Here is a 6,860-nt window from a genome sequence, read left to right on the forward strand (position 1 = left end):
CACACACACACACCCTAAGGAAAAGGGAAATGGGAGAGCATGCCTCATTTCTGAAGACCTGACACAGAGTGGATAGATGTTCAATCACTACATGTTGGAAAAGTGGGTCCCTCAGTCCATGGAATCACTCCATGGACTCCAGCTCTCAAGAGATCAAACCCCAAGGGCTACCTTATCCTTGGAAGTAGTGATGGCTGGGGATCAGTGATGGCCGCTGGGGAGCAGGATGGCGTGGTCTGGCAGTGTTGTGAGGGAGAGCCTCCAACGGCCCCTACAGAGTCTTAAATCGGGAAGGGCCACAGAGGGGGTTTGTCCCCCACCTCCTCTGCAGGCTGCAGCCATCCCCCGAGATGGCTCTAGGGAGGCCTGTGCACCCCCTCCAACTCCCCACCGGGTCCCTCAGAGGGTGTTCGTTCCTCCCAGGGAGTCAGGCATGGCAGCTGGGCCCAGAGGGGCGGACGAGTGGGAGGTCAGCAGGGGGGACGGTGGAGGCCTCTGGGCCAGGAGGAGCCAAGGGAGCACACAGGGTGGCAGGCGACCCAGGGCTGGTTGGGAAACCCCCAGTTGTCCAGTTGGGCTGCACCGGACACTGGGAACCAGACCAGAACCAAGTGAGCTTCACTCACCACCGCACTCCCTGTGGGGTCTACAGTGGCGGCTGCGTAACCGTCGGTGAGGGGACAGAGAGACAGGTCACTTCATTTCGTTGTCCCAGCAGAATCCTTAAAGAAGTTGAGGAGCCCTGGAGAGCCAGGCTCCTCCCACCTAAACCCTGACGGGCCCCAGGGGTAGAAAAGGCTGAGGCACCAGCTGAGGCTGCCCCCTTGTGGAGGGTCACTGGTAGCACAGATGGCGGGTGTGTGCCTCTAGCCTCGATTTAATTTCATTCAATGGACACTTTTTTTTTAAATCCTCACCCAAGGACATGGTCAGGTTTTAGAGAGAAGGGAAGGGAGGGAGAAAGGGAAACAAACATCGATACAAGAGGGAAACTCGATTGGTTACCTCCTGTACATGCTGCGACCGGGAATCGAACCTGCAATCCAGGCATGTGCCCCCACTGGGAACTGAACCTGCAACCTTCTGGTTTATGGGAGGACTCTCCAACCAACTGAGCCATGCCAGCCAGGGTCATTCAACTGACACTTTGAGAGCCGTCCATGTAAGGAACCCTGGAGTGGGCTCTGGGGAAGGCGACTGAACCACTGCCCTGCCCTCAAGGAGCATGTGGCTAACGAGCACAGGTGACCAGCCCGCAGGCCAGGTACGATGAACTTCAGGAGGTCTGCTGATGAGCAGGGTGACACACATTTGCATGGGCCAGGAAAGCTGGGTAGACTTCTGTTTTCTTTTTAGATCCCACCTACAAGTGAAATTATATGGCATCTATCTTTGTCTGACTTACTTCTCCTGATACAGGAGAAGTATAGGTCCCTCTAGGTCCACCGTATAACAAGTGGCAAGATTTCATTCTTTTTTTTACTGCTAAATAACATTCCATTGTATGCGTATGTACCATATTTTGCCGTGTATAATGCACAGTTTTTGCCCAAATTTTTGAGGGAGAAATAAGGATGAGCATTATGCAGAGGCATGATTATTACATACCATGGGTATAATAATGGGTATAACAATCCCATGTATAATCTGCACACAAAAACATGGGTGTGAATTACACACAGCAAAATATGGTATATATGGTCTGTCCAGAAGGTACCCAGCCATCGAATATGAAGAATGGAGACATTTACTGAAGAAGATGCAAGATACAAGAAACATTGTACAGAGGACAATGATGCCTCAGTCCCCTTCAAAGCAGGCACCTTGAGATCTCTCACAGTTCTCCCAGTCTCCACCAGCTGCCCTGTTGTATTTTCCTGAATCTCACTGACAGTCTGAAATCTCTTCCCTTTCAAAGGCAATTTTAATTTTGGGAAAAGCCAGACGTAGCAGGGCGCCAAATCTGGGCTGTGGGGAGGCTGAATCACCTGGGTGATTAGATGTTTCGCCAAAACACTCTGCAGGAGAGGTGATGCCTGAGTGGGCGTGTGGTCCTGACGAAGCTGCCAGTCCCCAGTTGCCCACAGCTGCGGCCTTCTGAGTCCTCAGAATAGTTTCCACAGAGGAAAGTTCAAGTGTAACGCAAAATCTGATGCAGGTTCGTTGCTCTACTTGCTCAGTCATTTTGAATGGGACGGCCACACAGCACACATGCTCACTCACTGGCATCTACCGCCCCCACTGACTAGCACAGTGAAGTCGTCAGTGTTCACACATGCGCATTCCAGTGCACTCTCCTCGGCTGCCAGGTTACCCTAATGTCATGCAAACTGTTCTCGTTATATTAACAGTGGCTGGATTTTTTCTGGGTGGTGTGTTTGTATATACATCAGATCTTCGTCCATTAGTCTATCGATGGACACCTAGGTTGCTTCCACCGCTTGGCTGCTGCAAGAAATGCTGCAATCAGCACGGGGGTGCACTGTAAGTGCTTTGCACAGAGACTCTGGTCACTGGACTCATCACAGCGGTCATGTTACACAGTACACGAATGTCAGATCGCTGTGCTGTACACGTGAACCAACACAGTACCATATGCCAACTATACTTTAATAAAAAAAATGTAAAGAAGAGGAAATCAGGACACAGATAGAGATAAAGGAAGAACCTTGCGAATACAGAAGTAAAACGGCCATCCGTGAACCCGGGAGAGAGGTCCCCAGAAGAAACAGACCCGGCCACAGGCACCGCTGCTTCCTTTTTCAGCCACGTAGATAGTTACGCTGGGCTTTCCAAGGTGGGGCTGGGCACCTGCCAGGCTCGGTAAGGCCCACTTTGGGACTTCCCACCACCTGTCGTCTCTCACCTGGCCTGGCGGGGTGCTGTCAGGAGGACCTGGAGAGGCCACGTCCACCGAACATCCTGGGCCTGACGCCCCCACGGATGCCGCCGGCAGCGCAGCCTCTGTGTTTCCCATGCACACGGGCAGCTGCAGCCAGATGTGCAGTGGGAAGGCTCATGCCACCAGGGACGGCTCAGACGCCACCCGAGGCCTCTGCAGGGCCCCGCAGCACGTCACTGCGGTAGGCGAGGGGGCTGCCCGGTGAGCACGCGGGCCCGGAGTTGCCGGAATCTCCCCAGTGTCAAAAGCAGCCAGAAATCTTGAGTTTTATGGGACCCTTTCTGAATGTATAAGGAGATAGCTACATGTAAATATTTTTTTAATTAAAAAAAAAAAAGCAAGCACACACACTTCACACCATGTGGCCAAATGCTGTCTCAGCCAGACCACATATGCTTGTGGGTTGTGGTCACTGACCGCCGGCTCTGAGTCTCCTCAGAACCGAAATTCTGCTCTCCGGCCCCCAACACTGGTAACGAATGCTAAAGTCCTGTCTGGGTGACAATCACATCAATTTTCAAAATGCTACTTCCTCTTCTACCAGACGAAAACCAGCCCTATGGTCTCCCCAACTAAGCAGGTGGCCAGGACTTTCCCTGGTCACCTCGCCCTGGCTCCTGGCCCCACACACCTTGGGCAAGAGCCTGGACAGAAAGAAAGAAACTGTGCTTCTCTCGCCTTTGATGCTTTCCTGCGTTGCTACAGGGGACTTTCCCGTCACCTACCACACCCTGACAGCAGCTCAGCACTCTCACTTGCAAGGCTCAGCTCTCTGGGATGGCATTGGTCCTATCTACCACCCTGGTGCCAAGAGAGGGCAGAGCTGTGTCACCACACTCTGGCGATCCCGAGCTTCCTCCCCGCGGAGGCGGAGTCAGCTGAGCCGGACCACCTGGGCGGGGCTGGGAGGCCCCAGTCTCCGCCCACCTGATCCAAACCACTGGTCCGTGACTGCAGCGACTGGAACAGAATACAGGGCGGAGGACCTGCTTTCTCGCCGCCGTCACCATGCGGAGGCTTGTCCTATCAGTCAGTGTGGCTTCCTACCCAGTATAAAATTCTTACAACCCTGTTTTAGGTGGTCTCTATAGCTTCCACAAGACTCCATTTACGTCAGCTTTCAGCCTTGCTGATGCTACTCTTACAAGTCTGGGCTTGGGACACTTTGCATTCCTTTATTCAGTCTATGTTTATTGAGCACCTACTGTTTGCCAAGCACTGGGTAGTCACTGGACATAAAACAGTGAGAGTCAGACAAGCCTCTTAAACAAATGGTGCTGGACCAACTGGACATCCACATGCAGAAAGTGGACTAGGCACAGACTGTATACCCTTTGCAAAATTTAACTCAAAATGGATCATGGACCTAAATGCAGAACATAAAATTATAAACCTAGAAGATAGGGGAAAACCTACCTGCCCATGGGGTTGTAGACACAACACCAAAGAAATGATCCATGAAATAAATAATCTAGACTGCATTAAAAATTAAAAGTTCTGCTCTGCAAAAGACAGTTAAAAAACGAGATGCAGACTGGAAGAACATATTTGCAAAAAGTCACAGCAGATGAAGGACTGTTATGCAAAACATGCAAAGGACTCTTAAAACTCAACAGAAAACCACCGGATTAAAAAAATTGGTGAGCCCTGGCTGGTGTGGCTCAGGGGACTGAGCACCAGCCTGCAAACCAAAAGCTCACCAGTTGGGTTATAGGTCAGGGCACATGCCTGGGTTGCAGGCCAGGCCCCCAGTGAGGGGTGTGAGAGAGGCAAGCCATCGATGTTTCTCTCACACATTGATATTTCTCTCCCTCTCTTTCTCCTCCCTTCCCCTTCTCTCTAAAAAATAATAAATAAAATCTTATAAAAGAAAATAGGCTCTGGTTGTTGTGGCTCAGTGGATTAAGTGCCGGCCTGCAAAGCAAAGGGTTGCCAGTTCAATCCCCAGTCAGGGCACATGCTTGGGCTGCAGGCTGGGGGCCAGCGTGCACCCATTGAGGGTGCACAAGAGGCAGCCACACATTGATGTTTCTCTCCCTTTCCTTCTCCCTCCCTTCCCTTCTCTCTAAAAAGTAAATAAATAAAATCTTTAAGAAAGGAGAAGAAAATGGGCCAAAGACCCGAACAGATACCTCACCAAAAAAAACCAAAAACATACACAGATGTCGAAGAAGCACCTAAGAAGACGCTCCACATCCTCCGTCGTCAGGGACACACCGGTCAGAACGGCCACGACCCAGAACACACTGACGACACTAAACCCGAGCGAGGACGTGGGGCAGCGGGAGCTCTCGGTCACTGCTGGTGGGAGAGCACAGTGGTGCCGCTGCTTCAGAAGGCACACCTACAGACCTACACAGACTCCCGGCTCCTTGGTATTTACTGGAAACGTCCACCCACACCAGTGCCTGCACACCAGTGTCTGGAGCGGCCTTATTTACACTTCCCCAAACTGGGAAGCAACCAAGACGTCCTTCGGTAGACGAATGGACGAACTGCGGTCCCTCCAGACAAAGGACTATTATTCGACACTAAAAGGAAAGGAGCTACGAAGCCATGGAAAGACGTGGAGGAAACGTCCACATGTGGGGCTGAGTAAAAGAAGCCGATGCGACGAGGCTGCCCGTGGGATGGTTCCCACTCTGGGACGTTCTGGACGAGGCAGAGCGGGGAAGGCAGTGAGAAAACCGGGGGAGAATCGGCAGAGCACCGAGGATGAGCGGGGCGGTGGAAACCCTCTGTGTGATGTTAGAGCCCTGGCTGGCGTAGCTCAGTGGATTGAGCTCGGGCTGCAAACCAAAGCATCGCAGGTTCGATTCCCAGTCAGGACACATGCCTGGGTTGCAGGCCACGGCCCCCAGCAACCACACATTGATGTTTCTCTCTCTCTTTCTCCCTCCCTTCCCTCTCTGAAAATAAATAAATTTTAAAAATCTAAAAAAAAAAAAAAGCCTCTGTGTGGCGTTAGAACAGCGGACACATGTCATCTTCCGGTGGTCCAAACACCAGCAGTGAATGCTCGGGTGGCTGTGATGGGCCACCGTAGGTTCATCCTCGACAAAAGACAGTGTGCCCCTCTGGGGAGTGACGCTGGTCACGGGGAGGTTTTGCTCGTGTGGGGGCAGGGGGTGCCTGGGCAATCTCTGCCTCTGTCCCTCGGTTTTGCTGTAAATCTGAAACTACTCTAAAGAAGTAAAGTCTTTAAAAAAAAAAGTTAGATAAGAGCCGATGGAATTTCTCTTCTACTGGGGAGACAGTGAGCCAGTGCCTGAAGGAGCACCGTGCGCTCGGAGAGGTTGCGATAGGGCAGCGTGGCAGAGACGGGACGCCCAGGGCCCTTCAGGCAGCTCCTGCGACAGGATGGCCGGGGAAGGTCTCTGTGAGGAGGACACAGTGCGACTGAGACGTGAATAAAGAGAGGAGGTTAAGGATAGTACAGGAAGTGGGGAAGCCGAAGAGCTTCTACGTATGAGAAGAGCTTCTACGTATGATGCACGGACATGAACTAAAGGGGGCGGGGAATGCGGGCGGGAGGGGGTGTGCAGGGTGGAGGGGAGTAAAGGGGGAAATGGGACAACTGTAATAGCATCATCAATAAAATATATTTTAAAAAGAAAAAAAATAAAATAAAGAGAGGGAGCGGGCTAGGCAAAGACCTGGAGGAAGAGCGGCTCTGGCAGAGGAAATGGCCGAGGCGAAGGCCCTGGGGCAGAAAGGAGCTCAGCGCAGGGAGGGGGACAGGAAGAAGGTCAGCGTGGCTGGCCCTGGGTGGACGTGGGGCTGCCTCGAGGTTGGGGGATGGCAGCGGTCAGGTCTCCTGGGCTTTTAGGCCCCGGGGAGAGCTGGCCCTTAACCCAAGGACCCTGCACGGCTCTGGGGAGGGGCGTGCTGAGGCCTGGTTCTGATTTAGCCTGAGGTCCCCGTACCCCCTCAATCTCGACTCATGTGTGGGGTGCTG

The sequence above is a fragment of the Phyllostomus hastatus genome, unplaced genomic scaffold (genome assembly GCF_019186645.2).
Source record: "Phyllostomus hastatus isolate PE091 unplaced genomic scaffold, TTU_PhHast_1.1 phas_scaffold_11, whole genome shotgun sequence".
In the NCBI taxonomy this organism is placed as follows: Eukaryota; Metazoa; Chordata; class Mammalia; order Chiroptera; family Phyllostomidae; genus Phyllostomus; species Phyllostomus hastatus.